Consider the following 9,932-nt stretch of genomic DNA (forward strand, 5'->3'; position numbering starts at 1 on the left):
GCCTGTCATTCACCTGTAAAGCTGAATCAAATGTGGGACTTCAGCACTGGGCATAGATCTTTGTGCCCTCCCCCTGGCTTGTAGAAGCCGGAGGAATTGTGCAAACCTGGAAAGACATGATGCCATACTCTTTCATGTACGTCATTGATTCCTGTTGCAGGATTCCACCTTACTTAGCACACCATTTGGATTTGCTCTTTCTAAAAGTGTAGCCAGTACCCTGTTCTCGATACAAGCGGTTCATCGCTAAGGCTATCTCTTTTCGACCACTAACACAATCTTGGCCATGATGCGAACCACTTTTGCAGGGCAAATTGGTGCAGTGTCGCTGTGCCAATACAGCCAGGTTCATAACAGCCAAACAGTCTTGGAGACATGATACCCAGTTGTGAAACCATTGGAGACCCTATTACTGCTCTGCAAGCGCCACATAACTTTGGCTCTTCTCTCTTTGTCAGAGTGCCACCAGCGCCACCAAGCCCGCCAGGTCCACCAAGCCCGCCAGCGGGAGTAAAATCGCCTCCAAGAAGGCCCAGCTCAAGAAGAATGTAAGTAATGGTTGTATTCTATCCAATGAGGCTATTCTCATGATGGAGGAAAACCGGGCGAAAGGAGCCCAGCCCTGTTTTCCATCCTCGTGAGACCCACCAGGCTTGCGGGTGAGCCCAGTGATTCTCTGGCAGCTAGCCCACCAATGTAGCCCTCCTTTCAACCCAGCTGAGTGAGTGCTCCACTAACCCGGGTTTTCTGATCGTGTGGCGCCTTGGCATGGCTCCGTGCCACAGCCACACACCAGGAGACCTCCGCCGGGAGGCTCAAACAAGCCTTCTGATCCCGGGAGTCTCCCCAGGATTCCTCCATACACTCGCGTGGGTCATCCTGCTAACAAGCAGAAGGTTGCTGGTTCGAATCCCCGCAGGTACTATATGGGGCAGCAGCAATATAGGAAGTTGCTGAAAAGCCATCATCTCATACGGCGTGGTAGGAGGCAATGGTACACCCCTCCTGTATTTTAGCCAAAGTAAACCCCAGGACACTGTGGACTCCAGAAGTCGAAATCGACTTGACGGCACACTTTACTTTACTTTTATTTTTGTGAGACTGCTCCCCTGTTCTTTACCTTTTGAATGCCATTTTGAATACATTTTGAATGCCAAATCACTACTTTGGGGGCAAATGGCCGCTTTGGTATGGTGGGGCGAATTTTCACATGGATAGAGCACAGTAGGAAAGTCTTGACTCTGCCCCTCACTGCACAACACATTCCCAGATTGGGGCCCCCTATGACTGAGAGTCCAAAGGGTCTGCTTCCAGGTTGCACTTGTCTTCTAATGATGGCTCTCAGGTCATGTGCAGGTTGGCCATCATTTGGTCACCAGGGTGCTTTCCAGATTGTGAGCCGTGCACCGCAAAAAGCGGTGTAAACTGCAACGTTTTGTGGTGCCAAATTCAACCGACATTAGAGAGCCGTTATAAGGGGGAAAGCCTCCTACAACGGGCAGACACAGCTATTATTTTATTTTATTTTTGCAATGCAGATGCAACATTATAGGGCTGTGACACAGCAATAAAATCCAAAAGGCGGCGTCGGAAATAGGAAAGGCACCTTCCTTACAACACAGGGGCTGTGATGTCAAAACACAGGCTCCACAGAAGCACACTGAAGGGACCCTTTGTGACAGTGTGATAGCGTGCAATCTGGAAAGCGCCCTGTTCACACACTTGGAATCAGTTCTGCATTTCAAGGATAATGACAGCAAAGGCTTCTGCTTGCAGAATAACAGTCCCGCTTGAGTGCCCTGCTCTTCGCCGGCCAGATGCCACTTCACCTGCCAGCCACTCCTGGCTCCCCGCCACCCTCCCTCCCTGTCTCCGTGACCTCCTTCGCTCTTCCCCATTGGGGATGGGTTTTTGAACTGCAGGTTCAGCAGTGAGGAGGGTGAAAAGGGAGCTGGTTCCTCCCACACTGCTGATCTGCAGTTCAAAGTCCCTCCGCATGGCAGTGAAGAGGAATGGGGGCATGAAAGAGGCAGTTCTGGCCTTGTCCCCGGATGATGCCGTCAGTGTCAAGGGTGTGGCCAGCAGCGCATGGACCTCACCTCGGGCAGCATCGGCACTGGAGCTGACACTGGATCTAGCGCTACAGCTGAGCGACTTTGAAAAAGCTGCTGTCTTTGAGAAGTAATTGCCAAGTGATGACCAAATGACGAGGGAGGAGAAGAATGCCGCCTCGAACCCCATTAAGTTTCTGAACTAGAGGGACCAATGGTCTGACTCAGTGGAAGGCAACTTCCTATGTAACTATGTTTAGGCCTCTCTTTAAGAGGGAGGAGAGGGCGCAGTGGGAAGGCACCGCAGCCAATCGAATGGAAAAGAGTGGCTGACATCCCGAGCAGCAAGAGGCTGCTGCTAACTCATCCAGAACGTTCCCAAGCAGCAGAGTGTGCATGCAGCAGGAGGGAGGAGCGATGTTCACTGTTCTCCCTGCCTCTGTCATTATCCATTGCCTGCAAAAAGAGGTCCCTGAGGGATTTCTGGAAGGATGTACTTTCCGGATTGTAGGTATGTCTCAACGTTGAGATTCATATTTCAAAACACTTGATGGACATTCTGCCATCCATGGATGTCTCTCCCTCATGTGACTTCTGAACCTTGCTGAGAAGTAAAGTGTGCCGCCAAGTCAGTGTTGACTCCTGGCAAGCCCAGGGGCGCAATTCCAGTGCTTGCCTTAGGCGCTCTTTGCCCTAGATACTCCCCTGGGGGAGGGGAGCAATTCTGGCTGCTCTTTCCTGCCCCCATCAGTGCTCTTTACCTTCCTATGACGAATCTGTATGCAGTTGATGCAAGAATGCAGCCAGCCAGCAGGGCAGGCAGACGCTGTGTGGCCTGCTGGGCAACAAACAGCAGCACACAAACTACGGAACAGCAGCATGAAAACACCCAGCGGTTGCTGCTGCGAGTCTCCCTGCCACGTGGACCCTGCTTGGTGCGGGTGCCCCAGACAGCTCTCGGGCCTGGCCTGCGCTCTCCACCATCCAATGGGAGCACCCACCTGCCGCCCCCGTCCCACGCTGCCCAGAGATCTCGTGTGAGTGTGCTGCTGCAGCCTGTGCGAGTGAGTGGGGGGGGGGGTTCAGGTGCCACTGGTCCGCTCGCCGGCCACCTGGGATCCGGAGATACCGGGACCCCCCAGCGGCGCCCGCTGGTTGAATCTTGTGATGGTGGGGCATGGAAATTATGCCCCCTTCAGGGGGCGCCCAGAGCACGTGCCCTGGCTCCCCCACCCTGGATCCGCCTCTGCCCTCTGCTCCGGAACAATCTGGCTGAGTTAGGAGCAGATTTTCTGGTTGCTGCTCTGGATATCAGCCTGTAATAAATTTAAGGTGGCGATGATGATGATGATGATGATGATGATGATGATGATGATGACGATAACGATGATGGTGATGAACAACTTTGTTAGCTATCCCATAACAAATTGTTGTCTGGGCGGCTGACAACATGAAATTAAAACATGAAATGAAAACATACAACACATTAAATCATAAGAGACCAAAAGGGGCAGGGGTGGGAGTGGGGAGAGGAAATACAAAATGCAATACAAAGACATTTTAAAACTCTTTTAAAATCAGTTTTAAAAAATCAAATTTGAAAATCAAAATTTTAAAAGTCCGACAGAACAAAAAGGTCTTTAGGTGGCATCTAAAAGAACAAAGTGAGGAAGCCAGTCGAAGCTCACTCAGGAAGCTATTCCATAAATGGGGTGTCAGCACCCAAAAGGCCCTCTCCCTGGTAGCCACCCACTTCACCTCCTTTGGCAAGGGCACTCAGAGGAGGGCCTCTGAAGAAGAACTTAAGGTCCTGGTTGGGACATATGGAGCAAGGCACTTTGAACTTTGGGGCCGAAGTCCAGGGCCTCCAAAAGTGTTCTCTCTAACAGGGATTCCCAGATGTTGTTGACCACAGCTCCCAGAATCCCCAGCCAAAGGCCATTGCAGCCAAAAGCTATTGCTGGGAGTTGTAGTGAACAGTATCTGGAAATCCCTGCTAGAGGCAACACTGGCCTCCAAACCCCTTGGGGGCCCCCAAATCCTTTTTAGTTTGTTTTGGGTGGTGTGGTCTCCACTGGCCCTCAATCGACCAGGCACTCAAGTATAACTGTGACCTGTTTCAGGTGCTTTAGAGACAGAGGGGGGAGTGGGGGGAGATATGTGGGATGGGAATATGTTAAGTTGTGTGTTGAAACATTTCTGCTAGTGCATATCTGCATAAGTGTATCTGTTTTATATTCTTACATTCTTGTGAGTTCAGTTGCTGTTTGTGCCCTCAAGAACCCACGTATTAAAAATATTGCATGTGTGTTTGTGTGTGTGTGTAGGGGCATGATGCTTAAGTTGCAGGGTGGGGTGCTCCAGAAACCTTTAGGTCCAGGCTCCAAAATTACCTAGGTGTAACCTTGCCTCTGATAGAGCACAGACTGTTTGGAGTAAAGGTGTATGTGATTGGTTTGTGTAGTGCTGTAAGCAAATGTGCTCAGGCTGGCCTAGATGCAGCAGATTCTATTTAATGTCTGTTTTCATTCTGTCAGGTCCACAACACCACCCCTGTTTGCACCTCCGTCTGTACCTCCATTTGCACCTCCATCCACACCTCCATCCGTATATCAGTCTGTACCTCCATCTGCACCTCCATCCTCACCTCCATCCGTACATCAGTCTATACCTCCATCTGCACCTCCACCTGTACCTCTATCTGCACCTCCATCCTCACCTCCATCCGGACATCGGTCTGTACCTCCATCCGCACTTCCATCCGTACATCAGTCCGTACCTCCATCTGCACCTCTGCCTTTACATGGGGTAAGTAAATGTAGAGTAATCTGGGCCTGCTTCTTCCTTTCATTAACCTCGTCATATTAGAGCTGGTCTGTAAGACAGCCTAGTACAAAGTACGATTGTCAGATACATTTTTTTCATGGTAGCTAATTTGCACAACCTTTTACTCATACCAGTTGACTCTACCCTACATGAACCATCCACTCCCCCTTTGAGCAGACTTAATATAGGATGCTCTGCATGCATTGCTATATACTTAGGCTTAAAACAATCACAAATGAATCAGTTCCCACTAAGACATAGTCAGAAAAGAAATGGAATCTCTGCTTGTTAAAGGTGGGCCAGAGAAAGTAGTTTTGAGTACTTCACCCACTCCCAGTCTCTGTCCGGGGCGTAGGATGGCTGGCAGCAACCCTAGACAGGCAGGTGCCTGCCCTTTTCCTGCCAATGCTGCCAGGCCGGACCCCCCGCCACGCAACGAGGTCTCCTCTGCCAGCACCGGGTCTCCCTACACACATACTGCTACTGCCGCTGCCTCCTCCTCTGATGGCAGGCTTGTCCCCGGCTGTGCTGTCCCCAGCCGGCCATACCCCTTCCACCCTGTGTCAGGACACCAATGCTGGAGGCGTTTCTGGGGCTGAGCAGCATGTGTAGCACATCCAACTGGAGAGTGCATTCTGTGTTGGCCCCGCTGGGGGCTTCTTTGCCCTGCTTGCCAGGGAGATGAAGGAAGAACCCTACTGGGCCAGTGCAGAAAGCACTCGCCGACTGAATAGGCCATGCAGACACGTAATCTGGGTGGGGCAGGCAGGGCACATGCCCTAGGCGCCAGTTGCAGGGGAGCGCCAAGTGCTTGCCATGCCCCGCACCCAACCATCACAGGTGTGTGTTTTTTTTTCAGGGTTGGTTTGTTTGTTTTGGAAAATCCCCACTGCTGGGTGCCTGCTGCCACCCCCACTCATGCAGCCGCGCAAGTCGCACAAGAGAGATCTGAGTCCCGGCAGAGAGCCTGCGCCCCCGCCCCTACCCCCCCAGAGCACTGACTTTCCGATTATTTTTAGGGAGCGTTTGCTGCCTTAAAGCATCTATTCCCCTTTCTCTTCCTCCAGAGGGGGAAAATAGATGCTTTCAGGCACCAAGCCTGCCCTGAAATGAGACTGAAGAGCTCTCTTCAGCTCTTTAGAGGCCACACCCCTTTGCATGTGATGTCATCATGTGATACTTCACATGCAAAAGGGCGTGGCCTAGAGCTCTAAAGAGCCGGAGGGAGCTCTTCAGTCTCATTTCAGGGTAGGCTTGCTGCGTGAAAGCACCTCTTCACTCCAAGGTGTGCTCCTTATTCAGTAAACAAAATTTTGCAGGCAACCCCTCTCCCCATCCAGCTCAAATCCAATCTTCCTTTCTTTGGGTGGGCTTTTCTCTGTGCTCTGTTGTTGGAGGAGGTTAGAGGGGAGGGGTGCGGAAGAGAGTAGGTCCTTAGCTGTGCTGGTTTGCCCTTCCAGCAGCTCATGGGTAATAGCTTTGCTGTCTGCTTTCGTGGAATAGGGAATTGCAAAAATAAATTGCTTTGAATTATTTTGTAGAAGGCATAACTCTTATGCGAGTAGTGTTCATGGTTCATCTTTAGTGATGTATTATAAAACTGTATTTAGTTTTTTGCACAGGGTTTTTTCTGTGTTTGTCCAGAGAGTCAACAGTAGATGGTGACATGCTAGTGGGCTTTTTTCTTCTTCATTCCACAGATTAGCTGTAGAAGCTGTCTCAGGGCTAAGATGTGCCTTCTACAACAGACACATGTAATACTCTCTCGGGTGTGGCTGGTTGTGATTCAAATTACACATGGCCACTGGCAGTTGCGAGTTTCAGCAGAGAAATGGGTGGAGTGTTTTTTACCTCTGGCTGCTTTTTTCTCACATGAATGGAAAAGGAGCCTTGAGAGGGCAAATTTAAGGAGGAAAAAAATAACTGCTGGGGGGAAATATCATGATCCTTTGCTTTTTGTCCCTTTGCTCAGACGTATAGTTTTTCACTAGCTGATTTTAATTAAAAAAGCAAAACAGTTGCGGTGACTGGTACCTGCATCTATTGCATAATGTTGATTTGCCTCACTGTTCCACTGTAGTGCTGTTAGTGCAATTAACCGTTCTCGGCATGCAACTTTTGACACTTATAGATGCTCTGCAACGCTTTCTTTTTCCTTTTGGATTGTAGCACTGTGTTCTGCTTCCTCCTGTTGTGGTCCAGGCCTGATTTATATACTGAATATGCTCATTAGCTAGCATACAAAATGAGGCCTGTCTCATAGTGTCAGCAAGTGACCAAGTTCTTTTATATAGTGACCATGTAGGATCTGGACGCAAGGAAGAAAAGAGATCAAACCAAACCTAAATGATTCAATGGGCTTTATTGAGTATAAAAGAATAACAACATCAATCTAACTGAGCAGAAAGCAGAACATTCTATCAATATTACTAACAGTATTTCAACCCTAACCAGCAACAATATTCACCCAGTGTTCCTAACTAACACATGTATGTGTGTATTAAACCTTCCTAGAGCCTAATACAACTTAGATAGAGATGGAAAAAGGGGGGGGGGGTAAGGAAGGTTGAGGACTGGCATGGTTTGGGGAGATCAGGAATTAGTAGAGGGACGAGGGGAATGGAGAAGAAGGGGAAAGGATGGAAGGATCCAAGGCTTGGAGAGGCAACATATTACCAGGATCAGAGGCTTGAGAGTGGTGGATCTTTCAGCTGAAGGAGAAAAGCTGTTGGCTGGAGACAAGAGCTTTTGGATCAAGCATGCAGTTTGCTCAGAGCATGTCTGAGAGTCAGAGCACCATGGCTGGTGAAGTCTTGACTTCTCATTGCGCAGTGGAAGTCACAGACAGTTCCTGTCCATGGCCAGAGTTCCTGCCTCTAGCCCTACGGCTTGGGCAGCAAACCCTTAGATTGCTCATGAGCAGATCTTGCTTGTAGGCACAAGATTGCGTGGCACGTCTCGTACTCGAATTAGAATTGTATAAACCAGCCCACTATGAGGAATTACGGTTTTGCAATAATTTCAGTCCGTAGGAGACCAGGTTTAGAGCGGGAATGCTGCAAGACACCTTGTCTGTGTACCTGCAATCCTGTCAAAGATCTGTGAGAGCCAGAATTGGGCTGTGCTGGCAAACCACAAAGCAAGGTTTGAAGGTTATGGAGAAGCAATTGTGAAAACCAGCCCACAGTTTCTAGTTTGCCATTGTAATGGCAACAAAGAAATGTCTCCCAGATTCACTGGGGGAAACCCAATTTACTGAGTGCATTTTAATTTAATGATTTTATCTACTTCATATTTTCAGAAGTTCGGGTGCAGGAAGCGAGGGGGGAGGAAGCGAAACCGGAAGAAGAGAAACTGAGCGGGGAGGAACATGATCTGGAAAAGCCTGACCATTGTTATTTTTGTAAATTATTATTATTATTCCTATTATTGTTGTTGTTTTTATTGTTGTTGTTATTATTATTATTATTTTATTATTATTATTAAAAAAAACCTAATTTTGAAAGACACACCTCTTCTTCTCCTCCATGGTCTCTGCAGCAGGAGTTCTGCTTATGTACAGAACAACATTTGGAAGCTTCGGAGGTTTTGTAGAGCATTCTGGTTCCTGCTCTGAAATGGGGAGACCTGTGCACTGTGCGTGCCTCTAGGGCAGGAAGAATACTCCTGTCCCTCAGTTACTTGACAATCATAACTCTAGCAGCATAACTCTAGCAGCAGCAGGGGCAGATCCGCCTGAGGACTTGCTCACCCACCATTCGCTGCCTCTGCTGCAGGCCCCCCACTGACCCCACCAACCACTGCCTCTGGTAGTAACTTGAGAAAGGCTTTGGTGTACGGGCTTAAGGGGAGGAGGCTGCTTGGTGGAAGCAGTTTCTCATTGCCCAGCCCCCAGTTGCCAGTCTTGAAAGTGTTGGGAATTCTCTCTGGTAAGAGAATCCCTTTTTCATTACAGCAAAGTGTACAGAGGCACAACACAGCGGAATTTGGTTAGGCATGCGTGTATGCTGAGAGTAAAGTAACTCGGAGCCAGTTCATAGTTTCAAATCAATATAAAAGCCATTTATTAAAGAACTCCATTCTAGATAGGAAAGTGAGGAGTTAGGATCTCTAATCTAGCTAGCTAGCTGGATACAGATGGATTCTGCATCTCTGCACACTGGGTGCAGGGAGAGGAGCTTGCATGTTGCAAGGTAGAAGGAACAGGAAGAGAACGGGGAGAGGAAGTGCAAAGCAGGAAGGAAGGAAGTTAGTCCCTAAGAGTAGCAATCTACATTTCAAAGGGATAGTGTCAGAGCAGTAGAGAAGGGATGACCAGTGTCTTGACCCTCTAGCCCTCTGACTCACTAGTCTGTCCTCCACTGTCTTTGAGACAAGAGACTGTGCAAAGTCCTTCACTTCCAAGAGAAAGGTGGCCAAGGTAATGAGAAAAGGCTGCCAACTAGGAAACAGTCTCCTCAACCTGTGCCCCTTGAAATGCTGTGGAGGGTGTGAGGCTGTCATAGCTTTCCTCAGGTGAGCAAGAACCTGGGTCTGCTCCTACTTGGCAGGGAGAAAGTCCCGGAAGAGTAAGCTGAGTTTAGATCAGGGATGCTCAACTCTGGTCCTCCTGCAGATATTGGCTTCCAACTCCCATAATCCCTGTCTATTGGCTACTGTGCCTGTGGATTATGAGAGTTGTCATCCCAAAACAGCTGGGGGGCCTAAGTTGAGCAGGTCTGCCTTAGAGGTATCAAGTGTTCACAACACCTCTGACCACTGGCAGAGTAATTTGTCCCTCAGAGTTATCCCCTAGCGCCATGCCTTGACTTGCCCTGCTGCCACAGGGTCAAAAGGAGAGCCTGGCACATGCTAAACATGAAACATGCTTTCTCGTGCTAGTTGGATAGGACTTCCTGATGCCAAGTCAGTAATAGACTGTCTGTTACCAGGGCTTTGTTTCTTCCCAGTTTCTGGCCTGCTGAGTGACTAACTTGAGCATAACAGAGTGGCACTGGAGACACATCTCGGTACTTGGAGCGCTGCCTGCAGAAATTTAGATTGTACAAGTTCCAG

General features: G+C 49.1%; 1 long non-coding RNA gene across 1 annotated transcript; it reads left to right on the forward strand.

Annotated features, from left to right (window-relative positions):
• The first annotated feature begins 4,594 nt into the window (after positions 1-4,594).
• On the forward strand, positions 4,595-8,384 carry LOC128331921 (uncharacterized). Its single transcript, XR_008310469.1, has 2 exons — positions 4,595-4,859; positions 8,179-8,384. It is a non-coding gene; the product is annotated as an uncharacterized LOC128331921 (long non-coding RNA).
• Positions 8,385-9,932: the final 1,548 nt, after the last annotated feature.

The sequence above is a fragment of the Hemicordylus capensis genome, chromosome 6 (assembly GCF_027244095.1).
Source record: "Hemicordylus capensis ecotype Gifberg chromosome 6, rHemCap1.1.pri, whole genome shotgun sequence".
Lineage (NCBI taxonomy): Eukaryota > Metazoa > Chordata > Lepidosauria > Squamata > Cordylidae > Hemicordylus > Hemicordylus capensis.